This window comes from Gavialis gangeticus, unplaced genomic scaffold (genome assembly GCF_001723915.1).
Source record: "Gavialis gangeticus isolate Ggan-Ray unplaced genomic scaffold, GavGan_comp1, whole genome shotgun sequence".
NCBI lineage: Eukaryota > Metazoa > Chordata > Crocodylia > Gavialidae > Gavialis > Gavialis gangeticus.
The window spans coordinates 28,586,482-28,605,724 of NW_017728996.1; the positions used below are offsets into that span (position 1 = coordinate 28,586,482).

The 19,243-nt window shown below is 42.4% G+C and overlaps 1 protein-coding gene across 1 annotated transcript in view; it reads left to right on the forward strand.

Moving 5' to 3' along the window:
* The first annotated feature begins 12,460 nt into the window (after nucleotides 1-12,460).
* MAPK6 (mitogen-activated protein kinase 6) overlaps nucleotides 12,461-19,243 on the forward strand; it is a 47,994-nt gene continuing 41,211 nt past the window's right edge. The window contains exon 1 of the mRNA XM_019504228.1: nucleotides 12,461-12,479. The gene's annotated coding sequence lies outside the window, so the exon portion shown is untranslated. The remainder of the gene's footprint in view (nucleotides 12,480-19,243) is intronic.

The following is a 19,243-nucleotide window of genomic DNA, read 5'->3' on the forward strand; positions in this document are numbered from 1 at the left end:
TACGGTCAAACATCCTGGGACTCTGAGGAGTCTGATCTAAAAGCTACCTGGAAGCTCATTTCTCTAATGGTGAATTAAAACCCTCAATCTGAATGCCCCGAGACTCTAGGGAACTTTGCGGTCTCATCTGTGCCTTTGAGTTTGCCTCTGTGAGGGGTAAGCATGTGAAGGATTAAGATGGCCGAAGGTGAGCTAGGTATTGAAGGCCTGCAGGGTAAGTAAATACGTTAAGCTTTGTGGTGGTAGGCATTGAGCATATTGGTTATCCTAAGGTGCAGTGGGGCTTTTTCAGTCCTTCGCTGTCAGACTCTGGATCCACAGCTAGTTAATGCACCTGTGGAGGGATTACCAGAGTGTGGTGGGATTCTCTGGCAGGGTAAAGCTGCTGATGAGCCAGTGATCCTCCTCCACCAGGAGCTGGTATAGGCACTGTGACTGCAGTGTAGAGAATGTGTGAGGCTCTTTTATAGCCTGCAGTCCCACAGTCAACCTCTGGGGAAGATAAACTATCTAGAGCAGTGGTCTCCAAACTTTTTTTACCCCATCAGTAAAAAAGTTTTGAGCGTGCACCCCCAATATATGTATATTTATATTCGCGCACCCCTATCAGCAAAAAATGTGAGCGTGCACCCACAATATATGTGTATTTATATAAATATAAATAGAAGTTCTAATATTTTCTTCCCGCACCCCAATGGATCATCTTGCACACCCCCCACTTTGGAGACCACTACTCTAGAGCAGTGGTTGTCAACCTCATTAGACCCCTGACGCTCCTCAGAAAATGCCAGCTCTTCGGTTTTTGCTTGCTTTTTGACTACAGAAAAATAAAGCAATTTTTCTGTTGCAAAGAATTTGGAAAGAGCCCAGCAGGTCAGAATGATTTTGGCACTATGGATTCCTATTTGAAATCTCTGGGTTTAACTTGTGAACCCTGTTTGCACACCTAACAGTTCCAACATGCGCTGTACCACCCTGGTTGAGAATATCGGTTCTAGATAGTATCAGGGACATGCATTAAGCCCATGACTGGGGGTGCTACGCTATGCATTTCTTGGTTATTGCCTTGGATCTAAGATACTCGGATACAGATACTTAGATTTGCTTTTTTTGTTTTCCTCTCTCACCCTCCTGTTTCCTTCTTTAATAGTTCTTTTAAGTGGCTGTCTGACACAGCTGCTCACTGGATTGCTAGGAGATTTCTGTTTTGAAGAATTGTATTATGATGTTATGTAGCCACGCTGTGTCTTTTGGAAATGCTTTAGGCCTACTTGGGCAAATAAGGAAAAAGTGAATCTGAACAACAACTGCAGAACTTGTTTTTACTTTCTTGGATTGGCAGGTGGGTGGGGATTTGGCATGCAGCACGGAAGGGGAATTAGGACAAAATTCATATGATTGGCCTATATATTTATAACAAGATGAGCCAACTGCTGTGAATGAATCACACTGACTGTTAGGGTATCTGCTGTCTGGATTGAGATCTAAGACACTGAAGACTTTTTTTGTTTGTTGTTTTTCCCTACCTCTCCCCGTTCTCCTGATCAAAATCATCTTGGATACATAAATGCAGGATCTGCAAGGCAGGAACTTGGAGGACTGTCCATGCAAAGAGGAACGACACTGCTCTGTGCAGTGTGGTCTGCTCTAGGGTCCTTTAGCTGTGGCAAGAGCTAGCTGAAATGCATGCATCTGTTCTGATTCCACTTTAAGCTAACTGTGGCAGAGGCCAGATCTGTGTCTGTCTAGGTATACAGCACTGAGCATGCTGATAACATTGGATCAGTAATGACCAGCCAGGGGACAGTTGTCATTTGTCTTTGAAACACCATCTGTATGCTCCCAGTATCCATCTCTGACCTCTTTGGCAATTGTGGGCCCAGTAAGACCAGGATCTGGCTACTTAAAATTCCATCTGCCCTGCAGGAAGGAAGCGTATGTTTTGGTGGGTTTTTTTGCTTAATGAGAACTTGGTGGGGGTCATCTTGAGGTCAGGAAGCCCATTTCAGAATAGGTGGAACTCTAAGGCTCTGAGCCATATCTTGCTTGTGGTTTTATTAAATGCTTCTTTGTTCCAAGAGAGGTAATACAGGAAACCAGCTCCATTCATTTTTGCAGTCCGTGGGAATTTGTCCTGAGTAAGTAGGGCAAGACCCATTGTGCCCGCTAACCTTCTGGAAGAAGCAAAGGTAATAAAGAAGGAAATGCTGAACCACAGTCCTTGAATGGGGAGGGAAAGAGTAGCAGCTAGGAATTGAAGGATGTGGAAGCAGCCTATTGAGAACAAGTGGGTAAGTAGACGGCCTAGGAAAGCTTCAGTAAAAAGGTGTCAAAGCTACTTCATCTCTAACATCTATAAGGAAAATAATGAATAAAACAGGCTGATTTTGATTTGCAGCCAATGGCTTTGTTAAATTCCCTCCTCTATCCCATTTTGAGAAGCACTTATTAAAAAATATTCCCATTAACCTTTGATGTATAAATAGATATTAGGGGGCTTCCGATTTAAACTCAACAGGATGCTGAGTAACGTAGTGCAAGGGACTCTCCTTCCTCCTCCTCCTCCCAGTTGTTCCAGTTATTGGTCATGTTATTCAAAAGATAACTGGAAGTGCTGATGCAGTTTTTAAAAACTGATGATATTTGAATCCACTTATACAAAAACTGACTTTATGTTTATTTTTTCTGTAAATTGTCGTAAGGCACTTTAAGCTGATTTTGGAGTACAATGCAGCCTCTGTAGAAATTTGGGGGAGGGAGGGAGGTTCCTTCAGGGCTGCTGAGTGTATTTGTGAGGAACTCCAGAAGGACACAAGAAGCTTAAGCAGTTGTGTAATATGATGGTGGCCTGAGTTCACTGTAAAAAACAAAAACAAGGCGTAATACACGTACAATACATTGGGAAGTGGGCTGCGAGGTGGTGAGGTCTGAAATGGCTGTGAGTTTCTGGGGGTAGAGAGGAAATCTCTGAATTCACATCAGTTCATACTCAGTATATCTCCATGTATCAAGTCTGTTCCATGCAAAGTGGCAGGCCAAAAGTGAAATTTGGAAGCATGTTAAAAGGGAATTGATGACATGTAAGTAGCTTTATCCTACTGTCCATTTTTTTAATGCCTTTGAGATGGTGTTAGGGTTGGGATTGAAGTCCAGAACAGTAGTGTATACAGAAAACTCTTTATCATTTCTTCACCTCGTATGTTACGTTCCATGTTAGAGGCCCCATATTACTCTTCTAAATCAGTGGTTCTCAAACTTTTTAGACTCAAGTCACCCCTCCATAACTTTTGGGAATTGCATGATGCCCCATTTCAAAAATTAATTTATTACAGTGCTTATCTCCTTGCAGAGGGGCCAAGCACTGTGATCCCGGAAGCAACCAGGTAGGTAGAGCCTGAGCCTGCCCTTATCGGCATATTGCCTCAGACCTCCTTTATCTCTTCACACTTCCTGTCACACCCTTCAAAGGATCTATTGACGCCCTGGCTGAGAATCACCGTTCTAAATAAATTCAGAAAAGGAAAACAAATAATTACAGAGAAAATAAAGTTTGATAAACTTGCTTGGCTGTTTGTGATGGAGAGTCAGAGAGAAAGATTCAGAACCTTAAACTATGCTGAGAATGTCGACAAGGAGCTCCTAATTATGCTGCCAGTGCAAGAAAAACAGGAAATCTTGCATTGACAGCAATGAAGAAAAACGGAGAGAAAGTATGTTGATCTATTCAGTATAGTTGTTCTGTGCTGCCTTACCTGCTGTGAACTGAAGGTGAGATTCATATTTAGTGATCAATCCTTATGATATGAGTCTTTTACAGATGTGTTGTCTCAGCAGTTGTCAGAAGCTCTCTGGGATTTTACCATGCAAATGTTTACCATGCAAAGTGGTAACAGTTTAATGTGTAACCTCTGAAGCTTTAAGGCTAGGGACAAACATTACACATAAACTGGTTTAAGTGATCAGAAACTGATTTAAACCTGTAACAGAGCAGATGTTCAGTGCACATAAACTAGTCTGAAAATGGCTGAAACCAGTTTGAGATAAACCTGGTTGAATATAATATCAGACTTAACTGATTTGGGTCAAACCGGTTTATGCAATATCTATTCCAGACCCCTTGCTGGTTTAAGATAAACCAGATACCCCCAGCATCCCAACGTGCTCTCTGGGCAGGGCAGGGCTGTCTGCTCCACAGCAGGGCTGGCCCCTCCCCTCTGCTCCAGAGCTCTGACAGACATGCAGGCACAGAGTGTCTGCCTGGCTTCTCCCAGATAAGCAGGGATTATTCCCCCTTCCCCTTTGCAGTACGCAGACACCTCAGCAGTAGCTAGCAGACCACATGCTGGCTATGGTCTGTGCTGTGGGAGACATCAGGCAGACAGGCTTTTTGGAGCTAATCAACAGGTAAATTAATGTCCTTCCTTGGAAGAGCTGTTTAAGAGCTCCATTCGTTAATGGAGAGAGACTTTGTTTTCTTAATGCATTGATAAACACTGAGTTAGGGGTAATAAACATTGCCTGCTGGGTTGCTTAGCAAGGGAGGAATAGTAAGAGCTCTTGCCAGGGCCTGTCCATGCCTCCCACTCAGCTCAGCCTTGTGGAAGGGAAGGGAGGGCTGCTCTAGCGCCCCCGGCTTCTAGTCTGAGCCACTGAAGGCATGTGCCTGCATGTCTGGGATGTCTTTCTGGTTACAAAATTGATTTAGCCTAGCCAGATTAGACTAACTTGCAAAGATTGAATCAGTTCAGGCTCAGGCTTTTTGAATGTCTGTCCCTAGCCTAAGTGCTCAAAACTAGTAGGATAACACTAACAGTGTAGTGCCATCTCTGTCTTCAGAGCAGTAGGATTTGCGGCCACTGTACTTGTATCCTGTATTAACATCAGACTGTTATTCGCTATTAGAAGTACAGTGTTTTCATGGTACCTATCCCACAGTTCCTGGTTCCACTAGCTAAGGCAGGGGTTGGCAACCTACAGTCTGTGGTACTATGACTTCAGCAACATTTGGCAGCAGGCGGCTTTGTCCACACCATGCTGGGCCCTCTCCTAGGACCTTGGTGAAGAGGGAGCTGTGCTCACAGTGTGCCCACTCAGGCAGCTGGGTTTGGTGGAGGGGGGCTTCTGTCCACACCACCTGGCAGCCAGGCAGCAGGGAGAAGCAGCAGGGGTGGCCAGGTCCTATTGCCCACCCATCTAAGACCCGAGCTGGGTCATGCTGGCTCCTCATCAGAAAATGCTGCCAGTCACTGATCTAGGGAATGGTTATTAGAAAACCTCATGGAATCAAGGAAAATGCAGGGAGTTGTAACCTCTTCTTACAAGTGCCTGGGGAAATTTCTCTAAGTTCCCTGGAGCTGATGTTATTGCCTAGGCTTTTTAGCTTAGTCACAGTGAATACTTGACTCCTGTTTTCTAGTTAGTCAAAGACATTTTTTCGAGAACTTTTAATTGTAAGGTTATTGTAGAGAGAGATGGAGGCTAGCTGTGGAGAGCCAGAGACCAGACTGAGAAGCAAGCGTGAATGGTTACAAGTTGTGATCAGAACTGGGTGGTGCATCATGTCTGAGTCCTGACCCTGACCAAAGACTGATGAGACTGAGTGTGTCTGGGACAAGTAGCAGTGGCTACAGCACTTCAGTTTGAGAAAAGGACACTGCTTTACTAGCATCATTGTCATTGTGGCATAAGAATATGGGTGAGCTAGCAGAGAGAAACATGAAACAAGAGTGAGTGACATGGCCAAAATGGAGATATGAGTGCATAAACCAGGGTTGGAAGCATTATGATAAGGAGAAATGGTACCAATAGTATCTGCTGCCTCTAATGTAATTGAGGAAGAAATGCATGCTGCTTCTCATTACTCCTTTTATGTCATTGTTGTGTAAGTTAATATCAAACATTTGTGAAAATTAATATATGCATAAAAAGGCAAGTTGCGGGCTACAAAAATGGCTAAATGGAGATCTACCATTCATTTACAGAGGGAGAAAAGGTTAATGTTTCAGCATGTATCGCTCAGTCATGGAACTGTTAACTTTGTACATCCATCAGTATTGCAAATTATTTACTGACTAAATGAGATAATCTTAAAATCCCCACTCAGGAAAAATTCTTAGGAGAAAATAGTCAGATTTCTGTCTGAATAATTAGTAGAATATGAAGCCTTAACAACGACTATACCTTGGAATCTTAGAACACAGCTGATAGATACAATTATGCAAGTGCATTTATGAAAGAGGAAGAAAACTGCTTGGACCCAAACAAATCAGGGATGGAGGAGAAATGCACCATATACTGAAGTCAGTTGAAGTCTTTCTATTGGAATCTGTAATAAAAAGATTGGGTCCTACATTTCCATGCACTAAATCCAGAGAAGGGCTGAGTGGCGAAGTAGGACAAAAACGGGGTCCTCATTATAATAAAGAGCCATCTGGGAGTTCTCGAGATCTAGCCTTTCTATAGAAAAACGTATTGGAAAAACTGTTAGAAAAGGAACTCTAATGGGAAAATAGGAGAGCATACAGTACCTCTCGCAGTTGCTTTGCCCAGTTTGCTGGCTCTGGGGATATCAAACTAGACACTGAATGGAAATAAAGGATAAAACTATCTGCTCTGTTTTAATCCTGTTTATCTCTTCTGATTAAACAACATGTTAGATGATTCATAGATTCTTATCACCTTACATAGCTTCAGCTACAAACAGCAACCGTTTTCTGACTGACAAATAGCAGTATGGCTTAGAGTGGTTTAACTCTAGGCTTATGCCGTGTTGGTTGATAACTAACCAAGAAGTCCTAGTGCTTCTGGGAGCATTTGTTAGCTAGTGAAATGACCCTTGTAAACCATTCAAAGGTTAACTGCACTCAGTGGAAAATCCACTTGCCTGACCTTCGGCTTCAACAAGTGCTTGTTTTAATTTCAAATGGCCAGGCAAACAGGACTTGCTTGCGTGGGGAAAGTGAGTATGTGCAGATCTCGTTTGGCCCTCCCTATTGCTGGGCAGGGTGCCCAGCAGCGTGCATCTGACAGTCATGAGTTTCAGTCCAAGTGCCACTATGAAATCATTATAATTTCAAACGGACCATGGCTCTTGTGAGCTATCTGTAAGCTGGCTCTACAGAAGGAGTTAAAAAGCAATCCTTCACCATTGGTAGGGCAGCTGTACCACAAGTGCAGTGATCACTGTGGCAGCGGGATCCTCTGCTTTCATGGCTTGACCAGAAACTGTGGTGTGTGCGCTTGTTCAGGTTTATGTATGCATTTATTTTTATAAAGATGTTGCATGGGATAGCTATTAGCACTGACAAATGGGAAATGCTTAAACTGACCATGCAAAACTCTTCTCTCTTTATGCTGGCATGATTCCAGATCTACACAGTTTCACAGAAGTGGGTACTATCTTTGTTTCATAGAGGAGAAGCTTGTAGTAGTGCAGAGAGGCAAAGTGCCTTCTCCAAGGCCATATATGAAGTTAGTGGCTATCCACCTCAGTTTTTAAAGTACCTGCCCTACATCTTCACATTGACAGAGTCTCAATGTTGAGTAAACTGGCTTCCTGTGAAGGTGAATGCATTGGCTGGAACAGTATGCAGTATGGGCAGCCATTGTACAACATGATCAAATCAGTTTTCACCAAGGTGCTGTTGTTCCTTTTTTAGCCTCTTTTAAGCAGAGCCTAAAGATTTGGCCAAAGCTGGCTTTAACTTTTGCACTTGTAGCTTAGACAAAATCTGAGTTCATGCCTCCAGAGTTCATCAGAACTAGTACATTAATCCACTGTGCTACCTAGCCAGATTTGAAATATGCCCTTGTCCTTGAAGATAATATAGGTGCTGCAATGCTCGGATTTTACTGAGGCCATTAAAACTGTCACCTGACCCAATTTACCTGAAAATGTTCTTTATCTTCTGTCATATAGTCACCTTTAACTCCCCAGACAGTGGTTGCAGGTGCTATTTAACCCTTACCACGACTTTCCTTTTGATATGAAATTCTACATTGGGTTTTGCTTTGCTTTCTTTTGGAATTGTTTATTAATGCATTGCAGCTTCTTTCTTTCATTTTGTGACTTTGTTTTACAAAGTAGGCTAGAGAACTGGAAACATCTTCTGTTTTGTTAACTTCTTGATGCAGCAATGGATACTTGAAGGCAACATGAGAATGTTCTGTGGATTATTTTAGCTCTCATGTAAATTAATGCGTTGACATCTGCGCTACTATTTGCTGCAATAGGAAAAGTGGATTTTGGCCCTGAAGTATTGTATGAGTGTATGTAGTGTGAAAGGAGGAGAATTGATAGGCAGACCAAATCTTGTTGATTAGCAGCAGGGGCAACAAATGCCTTGCATCTGGGAAGCAGGATTTACGTAGTAATATCTTTTATTGGTCTGACTGTAGTTAGAGGATCTGTTGGACAGGCTTTCCGGTGCCAAATGCCCTTCTTAGGTCTGAGATAGAAGCACATACAGCCTAAGGTGACCAGGTAGACTAATTATTTTTGTGTAACTTCATTCATTGCATTCATGTTTAATCCCCTCTAGGCCAGATGCTGCCCTCTTCCCTCTCCCCCCGCCCTGCAGTTCTGCATATGGCAGCAAAAAAACCCACAAAGAAATCTCACCAGCTAAAATGACTCTTTCCTTGTCCCTCCCCTCTGCAGCTCTCTTTTGGAACCCGGTAGAGGACTGCCCATGCAGTCCAACATGAAGGAATGGCTACACCAGAGGCTGGGCTAGCAGCATAAGGTAAGGTGAGGAATAGAGCCAACTCAGAAACTGTGGAAAAAGAGTTCTGCAACTATAACTGTCACCTCTACATAGCACCAAATGCCCCAATGGCTGCTACCAAAGAAAGAGGCCAGTGAGTTGTCACTGGTTTCCTGCTGCCCTCTGAGGATCACACGTTTGGGGTTGGGATTTTTCCCTACAACAGACAACACCTTCCCCTCACTGTGATTAATCGCATATGATGATTAATATGGAGGTGGAAAGGAAGTGGTCCAGGAGTTGGAGACTTCCTGTGTTCCCTATCACGAAAGCTCCTAACCCACGTACTTTTGTTCTCCTGGCTTTTACAGTGCCTAGCTTTTGGACTATGTGTTTAGTGCACAAACCTTATTGCTGTGTTAGAAAAGCTTATTAAGAATGCTAGTTTACATGCCTTGTGTACTAGGGACGGCTTAACAGTAAGACAAGCCAAGGTGAGGTCTGGAGATCTAGGTGCTGGTGTCTTCTACAACGTGTTAATGAATACAGGTTAATATAGCTGTAAATTTATGTACACAGGATGAGGCAACTATAAATAAATAAATAAATCAACAAGGACCACACCACCAGTGAGCAAGAGATTCACAGAAGTAGGGTCGGAGGGGACCTAAGCAGATCATCTAGTCCAACCCCCTGCCCTGGGCAGGAATGAGTACAGGGCTCTTATGACCCCTATTAAGTTTAAGCTCAAATGACCCCAGCTAGGTAGTTATCGAGCCTCCTTTTAAAGACCCCTAAGGTAGGAGCCAGCACCACTTCCCTTGGAAGCTGGTTCCAGATCCTGGACACCCTGGCTGTGAAGTAGCACCTCCTGATGTCCAGCCTGAACCTACTCTCAATCAACTTGTGGCTGTTATTCCTTGTTACTCCAGGAGGTGCTGGGGGGAACAGGGTCTCACCCAATCCCCTCTGGTTCCCCCGGTAAGTTTATAGATAGCCACCAGATTCCCTCTCAGCCTTCTCTTGTGAAGCATGAACAGGTTCAGGTCCCGTAGCCTCTTCTCGTACGGCCTGCCATGCTGCCCTCTGATCATGCGAGTGGCCCTCCTTTGGACCCTCTCCATGTTGTCCACATCCCCCCTGAAGTGCGGCGCCCAGAACTGGATGCAGTACTCCAGCTGCGGCCTGACCAGTGTCACATAGTGTGGGAGGATCACCTCCCTGGACCTGCTTGTGATGCATGTGTGGATGCATGACAAGGTGTGGTTAGCCTTCCTGATCACATCCTCACATTGGTGGCCCATGTTCATTTTGGAATCAATAATGACTCCCAAGATCTCTTTCTGCCAGCGTGCTTTCAAGAAGGGAGTTCCCCAGCCTACAGGTATGCTGCTGGTTCTTTCAGCCCAAGTGCAGCACCCTGTACTTGTCAGTATTGAATCCCATCCTATTCTCATTCGCCCACCCCTGTAACCTATCCAAGTCCAGCTGTATCCTGTCCCTCCCTTCTAGTTTGCCCACCTCGCCCCAAATCTTGGTGTTGTCAGCGAATTTGAACAGGGTGTTTTTCACCTTCTCATCTAAGTTGCTGATAAAGAAAATAAACAGTATAGGCCTGAGGACAGAGTCCTGGGGGACTCCACTGCCCACATCCCTCCAGGTCGAATATGACCCATCCACCACCACTCTCTGGGTGTGGCCCCCTAGCCAATTTGCAACCCATCTGACTGCGCAGGCACAGTCACCTAGCTTTTTAATGAGAATGGGGTGGGAGACAGTGTCAAAGGCCTTCCTGAAGTCCAGAAAGACTACATCCACTGCGACACCTGCATCCAGTGATTTTGTGACCTGATCGTAGAAAGCAATCAGGTTGGTCTGACCAGACCTGCCCCTAATGAACCCATGCTGGTTGCCCCTGAGCATCATCCCCCCTGCTGGTCCTTCCCAGATGTGCTCCTAGATAATTTTTTCAAAGAGCTTCCCCAGGACTGAGGCCTATAGTTGCCTGGGTCCTCCCTCCTCCCTTTTTTGAAGGTGGGGAACACATTGGCCCTCTTCCAGTCATTTGGCACCTGGCCAGCGCACCATGAGTGCTCGTAAAGGCGTGCCAGGAGCCCCACGATGACCCCTGCCAATTCCCTCAGCACCCTGGGGTGGAGAGCATCTGGACCTGCTGACTTGAATGTGTCCAGCCCCTCCAGAAGTTCCCCAACTCAGTACTCCTTGACCCTGGGCCTGGCAGAGTCTCTCCTGAGTCCGTCCTGTACCCCAGTGAGGCAGAAGTCCCAGTCCCTGCTCAGAAAAATGGAGGCAAAGAATTCGTTAAAAAGGTCTGCTTTTTCATCTGGTGTCACCAGCAGGTTGCCAAGCATGTCCTGCAGGGGCCCCACGTTGCCTGGTGCCTTCTTTTTGCTCCCTATGTATTTAAAAAAGGACTTTTTGTCCTTGATCCTTCTTGCTAGCCCTAGTTCCATCTCCGCCTTGGCCTTCCTAACAGCCCCCTTACATACTCTTGCTATGGAAGTATAATCCTCTTTGATGATAGCCCTCCCCCGATGTATGCCTCCTTTTTGGCTTTCAGACATTCCTGAGAGAACTCTTTGTATTTTAAAGAGAAACTAGGACTCTTGACGTGGATTCTACCCTCACCTGTTAGGGTTTAGCTAGCTCCTGAGACTTATTAATAGCAGTTTTTTTTCCTTGCAGGCCCTTCATCTGAGTGTTTTTACTGGAGTTGTTTGTTTGCTGTCAACCCTTCTTCGTTACTGCTTCTGCAGCTGTGGCCACTTCTAGGATTTATTATGCCTGTTACCTTTTTCATTTAAAAATGTAAAGGAAGATGATAAACAACTGTTCATAAGACCAGACATGAGACTCCACCAATAGTGTCTCTGTTTCAGTCTCTCTTCTTACAAATAAAGAGGTGTTATGTCAAGAACTAGCATGTGACAGGTGGTGTTTTTTCCCTAATTGCTGGACACAATTGTGCAACTTTTGAAAGCAACAAACATGGCTAAATTTTCTTTTTTTTTCAGGGTGTCATCCATACTTGCCAGCCTTACTTCTGCATCAGTTGTTGAGCTGGTCCTTCTATCATTGGGTGTAGCTGTGCTAACTCACGCAGGTTTCCTGGCCTCTAAAGAGCTCCCTCTTAGCTAGCACTGTCCTGTGCACTGCTTTCAATGCTCCTGCAGACATCTCTCACTTCTGCTCTTCCTAATCCTGGGACCTCCTCAGGGCATGTGATTCAGGACTAATACCTGGGATAAACTGTGTGCAATTGTTGTGTTTTATGTTGGGGGTGGGGAGGAGTGCTAGATTCAAACTTTTCAGCAGTAAAAGCAGCAGCAGCTCAAGAACTTGCTAGTGATTAATTTATCCCCTTCATGGTTGAAGAAATAAAGCACTTCGTGTGTGTTACAAGGAATAAACTTGTACTCTGTCCTGCTGATACTTTCTGTGTTTGGTGGCCTATTTTTCTGCTTAAGGGCAGGGAGGGATTGTCATGCAGTCTGCTGCCCTCCTTCTCCTCATTTAAATATTAATATGATGAATTATTACTAGAGTAACAGCTGTACACTACTCATATCACAGCAACATAACCTCTTCTCATCAGATCACTGCTATTTCTGACTACCAATCTTGTGGTCGACCTTTTCACTTACTCTGGAAGTTGTTTTAATTCTGGTATTATATCTTTAGTGTAATTCTTTTAAGTAGAGAAAGTAAATATTTAATGACAGTGAAGAACATTGCAAGACAGCTTAAATAATGGTAAGTGAAATGTGTCTGTGTGCACGCTCAGTGCGATGTCAGTTAATTTAGAGGAGAAAGTGTGTGAAGAACTAGATTTCTGGGTTAAGCTACCAAAATTCCTTTTTTTTCTTGATTTTTTTAAAGGAATCTACTAAAACTCCAACAAATTGATTTAGAGTCCTGAGTGTATACACTACGTCTAATGTTTATAAATGCCAGTGAACTGTTTTTTTGGATTTTGGTTATTTTTTTTTTTAGGGGGGGTATAATTCACATTTTACCAGCAAGAATTAATGCACTCTATTTAGACAAATCCTTATAGAAAAGACTACTAATGCAGCCCATAGACTAAGATCTGAGAATTTGTTGAAAGGGACTACAACTTTCCTTTCAGAAATAAAACAGAGATGAAAACTGACCAAATACAGGTTAAATTAGAAATGTAAAATGTCATCAGAAAGATTTAGTGATAATATTAAAATGCAAAAGGCTAAGAGTTCTACATACTAGAAACCTTTAACTGAAAGACTTGAAAAATGCTTGTATGTCTTATAATCTGCTGCATACTACAGAACAGCTGGCTATTGTAATTGGGCTTCCATGCAGAATTTAATATTGGCAGTAATATACAGGAGTCAATCCTGCTGGTTTTGCACAGCTGCCTCATAATTTATTTAGGATTGTTTATTATAGTAGGTAAAATTGTTACTGACTTGTTTCTTTTTTAACTACTTGTTCATGACAGCAGGGAAGGAAATACACTTTTTTTTAGGTCAAACAATTTGGTTTTTTATTTTAACCCCACGTGAAATTATATATGCTTTTTTCAGCAAACCAAAACCTAGAGTAACAATACATGTCAGGTTGGCCTGAAAATCAAGTTTTGGACCCTCCAGTGATCTTACCAATTGGAGGGCTTTGTTTTTAATCATACTTCCCCACGGAAATATGCAGGGAGTTATGGTTTTTTTAAAAAATAACCCTTTAAAAAATGTCTGGCCATAGTTATGATTAGATGTGAAAATGGTAATTTTATTTTACTTGAAGGATGCTTTTAGTTGATGCGTCGGATGGTCATAGAGTTCTTCAGCACAGTATTAAAAGTAGCACTAGTGTTTCATGATGCTTTATTGAGTAATTTCCCCCCAAGTGCTTTTCCTGTGATAAGTATATCCAGTTATACTGAGACAAGCTCTGAGATGCGGCTCCTTTTGCACTTAGTGGAACTTACAGATGCTTAGCACTTCTCAGGATCTGCCCCTAATGTAGAAGAGCCTGGTCAATATTACTTTTCACTATATTTCATGAATCCTGGGGGTAGGGGAGAAGATTATCTTTAAAATTCACTGTTTATCTTAAGGAATATCAAAGTTTAAATTAAGCTTAAAGTATCAGAGAACTTTAAATGAATGGTATTGTCTTTTCTCTTGCTATTTCTCTCTCTTTTTTTAAAATCTTGATACCTTGTAAACTTGTAGGACATCCCCCGAGGTAAAATCCCATTTCAAACAATCCCATCAGGTTTATCTGTGCTGATTGCAAATGAACCTTGCAGAAATCTCACCACAACTGTCCTTGTAGACACAGGAGAAACCTTCTGTCAGAACTTCAAATGTATGTAACCAAATTTAAAGCTCTAACCAAATGTTCCCCTGCTAAGAGGACTGCTATACTTAACATGTGAGATGAAAATACCTTTCTGAAGGTTAGGAACACTCAAAAGATAGATTAGAGCTCTCTGAAAGACAAGAATTAGCTGCTGGGTTTTTTTAAAGAAGTCTCTTTTCTGCCAGATTTTTCAACTTGGCATTCTTCACAAACTTACATAAGTACAGCTATATCCCTGCAAATGCTGTGTTTTGCTCTGCTGACACTTCACTCCTGTCTAAATTTCATCTCTACCTGTGAAATGCAGTAGTAACAAAATAAATGGGGGCCTGAGGCTACTTTTTTGTGACTACTGGGAGGATTCAGAAAATAATCCATTAAAAACATGATATTGGCTATGATAATGATAAATCTAAGATTTCAGTTTAATTTATGTAATTTATTTATGCTGTTAGTATCATTGGCCAGCATCAGTTTTTTGGTTGGAGGATTCAAAAGTACTCTATATGCTCTACGTGACAGGTATTGCTGAAATGTGATATCAGCTGATATGTGGCTTACTATAAAAGTATATGTGGAGAGAGAGAGAGATCTGGTAGAAAACTGTGGAAAAGGATCCAGTTGGAGCAAATACAATCTCATTTGAGCTGGTGTCACTTGCACCGAGGATTGGAATTAATGGGTCTAATCATACAATAAGATAACAATCAAACTGAGTAGAACTCAACTGTCTAATGCAGTTCTCTGAAATAATTTTGCACAGTGGACCTCAAGATACCCAATTAATTTTCCAATACTTGGACTTAAACCCTAAACATGGTAGATTTTTGGCTAGAAAGTCTTGCCTTTCTACTCAGGATCAAGCTGATACTAAACTTGGGGTCAAGAAGAATTCTTTTTCCCTGGGTCAGATAGGAGGGACCATGCACGTTCTCCCCTTTTGCTGAGCATGAGGTATGGTCCTGTTCCTGGGATCCAGTGAGTGTCTTGTCTGGTTTTTGCCTGTGGCACATTAAAGAGCATTTGTTTCTTGGTTTTTATGCCTGGTAGCACATGAGTTTGAAGTTAGTAATTTTTAGGAAAATTGGGTATATGTTTGCCTGACAGTGCAGGTTAATGGACTGGCTGGATGCTCTGGAGGCCTCTTCCAGTCCTGTGTTCCTATCTACTTTGAAATGACACGGGTCTGAATCAGTCCTACTAGCAATATAATGTCTGCTTCTAGGGAGTCTGCAGTTCAGGCAAGATGGGCAGACAGTTCAGTCATCCCAGTCAGTTCTTACTAGTCAGTAAGAACTTACTAAGTTCTTCCTAGTCAACTACTCTGTTGAGATTAGTCTTTCCAAGTCTGTTCTTACTAAGCTCTGCTTGGGAGGTTAAGTGATCATCTTTAAAATAACCAAGTGAACCCTGCTTTCTCCCAGGCAACCTCCTTCTGTCCATTTGTCCAGCACCTTGTATGACATCCTTCTCCTGAACACCTATGAGAAGAGTAGGGGAAGCAGGAGCTGGACTCAGAGTTCCCTTGCAGTGTTTTATACATTGTCTTAGAGCTTTACATGGACTCGTCAGTTATCTACTCACACGGATTGATGTCGGAGGCATTTATTGGTGTCCACTCATTATCACAAAGCACATGGTCCAACTTTTTGTCTCTTGTAGGAGGACACATTTGTGGTGGCAGAGCTGCATCGCTGAATCTTGGTTTAGCTTCTGAGTATCACAAAGAAACTAGGAGGAATATCATCATATGGAGCGCATGAATGAAATGTGATAGAGACTGTGTAAACCAATGCAAGGATTGTTTAGGGTGATCTCTTTTACTGGACCAACAGCATAGTTGGGATAGAGTTAGGCAAGCTTTTGAATACAAGGCATTCTTCATCAGGTCTCAGGCACACTAAGCCAGGGATGTTAAAATTGTTGCAGTAGCAGAGAAAAGTGTCATCTTGTCTAAAGGTTTAATCTCAAATGCCTTGGTATCCAGAAAAGTTCTCCTTTTTTTTTTTTTTTTTGCATCTTTGAGGAGATTTAGGTATTTTCCCACTAACACTTTCCTCTTCCAAGAATTTACTATTCACCCTCTTTTGTAGCTTACTCTCAAAGCTGCTCTCCCAGGCCATGACAAAAATGTTTGTTTTTTTCTTCAAATGGTGTTGGGATTTTATCAAAAGGAGCTCCCTAGCTGCTGTTTTGAAAACCTTATTTAAAAATGAGTCTGTCTTTAGCATTTTCATGGCCTGAATCAGTGGCCAAGATCACACTTTAATATGTGAAAAGCCACTGAGGAAGCAAGGTCTCTTGTAAACCTTTAAGGTTTGCCTCAGAGAGATCCCTTCTGCAGCATGTTTTCTAGGGCAGTAGGGCAAGGATAGGAGGAAGCAGGGTTTGAGGGCCCATCTCCAACCCCGCCCGACACAGACATCCAACACTGTTATTTCATCCATATCCTCTGGTACCTGCCCCTCTTCCTACTTGGTTGCAGTGGACTCCACCTCCACTGCCTTCCCTACTCATTCTCACTTACAGCTATGATGGTTCTCCAAGATCCCAGTAGGGATGATCCTTATACCAGAGAGAAAACTACTTAAATTTTAATGCAGCCTCCACCTGCATTTGCATCCATGGGGATCTGATCCCTAGAGTGCCCAGTGCTCCCAGCTGTAACTGGAGTCAATGTGAGCAGCGTTCTGAACATACAAAAGCACTATGTAACTGGAAAGACCTGAAAGAATTAAGATCCAAGGTTGTTCAAATTCAGGACCAAAAAAGTCATTTTAACTTCTTTGCAGGAAGGAAACTGAGTCACAAAATAAGACTCCGTTATTACATGGGAGTCATTGTGAAAGTGAATTCATGAATAACTGTGTAGTGATAAGCACCAGAGAAAAGACTGTGAAGCATTAAGTTCTGTCTGCAGAGCAAGGTTTGGATAAAGTGCTGTACTGACTCACTAAAAACTGAGGGAAAACAGTGTGTTGAATAGTTGCTCACTCAGTGAGCAGCATCCTTTTAATGCATTGAATAAGGCGGGGAAGGAAGAGTTTTAAGGTGGGGAAAGTATGATCATACAGTAGATCTGGAGAGAGATTCTGATTTCTTCAGACTTAGTATCTGTCAATCTTACAGCAAAAAGCCAGACCAGTACAGTAGCTGTTGGTAGCTTTCATATTCCTGTGCCTTTGTCCCGTGTGAAATGTTAGCCTAGTCAAGAACGCAATATTCTTTTGTCTGTGAAAGAGGCCACAAAATTTCCATTGCCTTGTGCTGTCTTACATAATTACGGCAGCTGTGTCTGGTCCTCAGCTGAAACTTTGCTACATGCCAAAGAACTGGTTAAACCCTGCCAGTGACTCTGTGTAATGGTTAAACATATATTGTTTACCAACAAATATAATTGCACCTAGGATTATAAATGCAGGGTATGGTGTAGTTCTTTGCTCTGGAACTGTACACTCATAATCTTTGAATTATTTTACCATAAGAAAATGAATTGCTTAATTATACCTGCACCTTGTGTTGGTCTCGGAAAGGAGGTGAATTGACAGAATTCTTTGGAACAGGCACAGCTGAGGTGGCACTAATGAGAGACCCCATCCTGGTCCACAATTGTGGTTCAACTTTGATACTGGTGAGAGAGTGAATTCAGTCTCCATGCATATTCCATCCTTAGTTTTTGGGCTAACTGAAGCCAGTTTTACTGGTCCCTCTGAGATGGCAAACAAGTGTGCACCAATACGATAAGGGGGCTGGGGGAACATAACTTATGAGGAGAGGCTGAGGGAACTGGGTTTATTAAGTCTGCAAGAAAGAAGACTGAAGGGAGATTTGACAGCAGCCTTTAACTACCTGAAGAGGGGTTCCAAAGAGGATGGAGCTGTTCTCAGTGGTGGCAGATGACAGAACAAATGATAGTCTTAAGTTGTAGCAAGGGACGTTTAATTTGGATATTAGGAAAAACTTTCTCAGTAAGAGGGTGGTGAAGCACTGGAACAGGTTACCTAGAGAGGTGGTGGAATCTCCATCCTTGGCGGGTTTTAAGGCTCAGCTTGACAGCCCTGGCTGGGATGATCTAGTTGGGAATGGTCTTGCTTTGAGCAGGGGGGTGGACTAGATGACCTCCTGAGGTCCCTTCAAGCCCTAATTTTCTATGATTCTATGAATAAATCGAGTATATCCACTAAATAGTCTTCAAACTGTAGCTACTTGGTCACTACTGACTTGGGCTAGAACTGAACCAGTGACCTAAAAGTAAAACGCCTCATTGCTTTGCTAAGCTTGTTGAACCCCTCTTTACTGATGCTTAACTTTAACCTTTTTATGATGAGAGAGTGTCTAGAAATTTTACTTTTGTGAATAACCTTGTTTTATTAGGTTTATTCTGAACTAAGCCTAATCATTTACACATAGTGCTTTTAACCTAAATATATTCAATCATTACAACAGAAGAGTTTTTGTTGGCCAAAAATGGTTTTCAATGTCTTTGAGACATTTAAAAAAAGAAAAAGAAGATGGGGACTATACACTCATACACTCAAGAGGCTGCTTGGAAAACTTCTGTTTTTCCATAAGATAATTTGGAAAAACTTGTGTCTTAAATCATTTTGACCATCTGTATTTGCAAGCTCCTAAAGAGACTGAGCTCTAAAGTGAGCAAACATCAAAAAACTCTTGAAAGTAACAGCACAGAAGTGTATAAAAGCCTGAATGCAATTCTTTCTTTTTGGAAGGTTTCACTCTCCCTCCCTTTGATCTGCTCTCCATAGGTCTGTGTGCTTGCGAATGAAGTGTTCAGTGTGTAAGAACTTCTAAGCATGAATATGTACTGAAACTTGTATTTATGAGTATCCTTAGTAGACAATGTTCTGCCTTTAAGTCACCCGATAATATTACCTGTCACTAAGGATACGTTGTAATGAAATTTATATTTAATTTATGCTTATACCAGAGAAGAATTTAGTAACTGGTGAACAAATCTGTTCCTTTACTCAGAGTTCCTTGACCAGGCACTTGAGAGAGATTGCATCAGAGTTTTAAGAGGCAAAAAAGGATACTATGTGTGTGCAGTAGAGATTTTTTTCACTATTTGTCTGTGTTTTTAAAAATGCCTGGCCATTAATATCATGCAAGTTCAAGATAATCCTACTTTCTGCCTTTGGGCTTTTATTGAACTC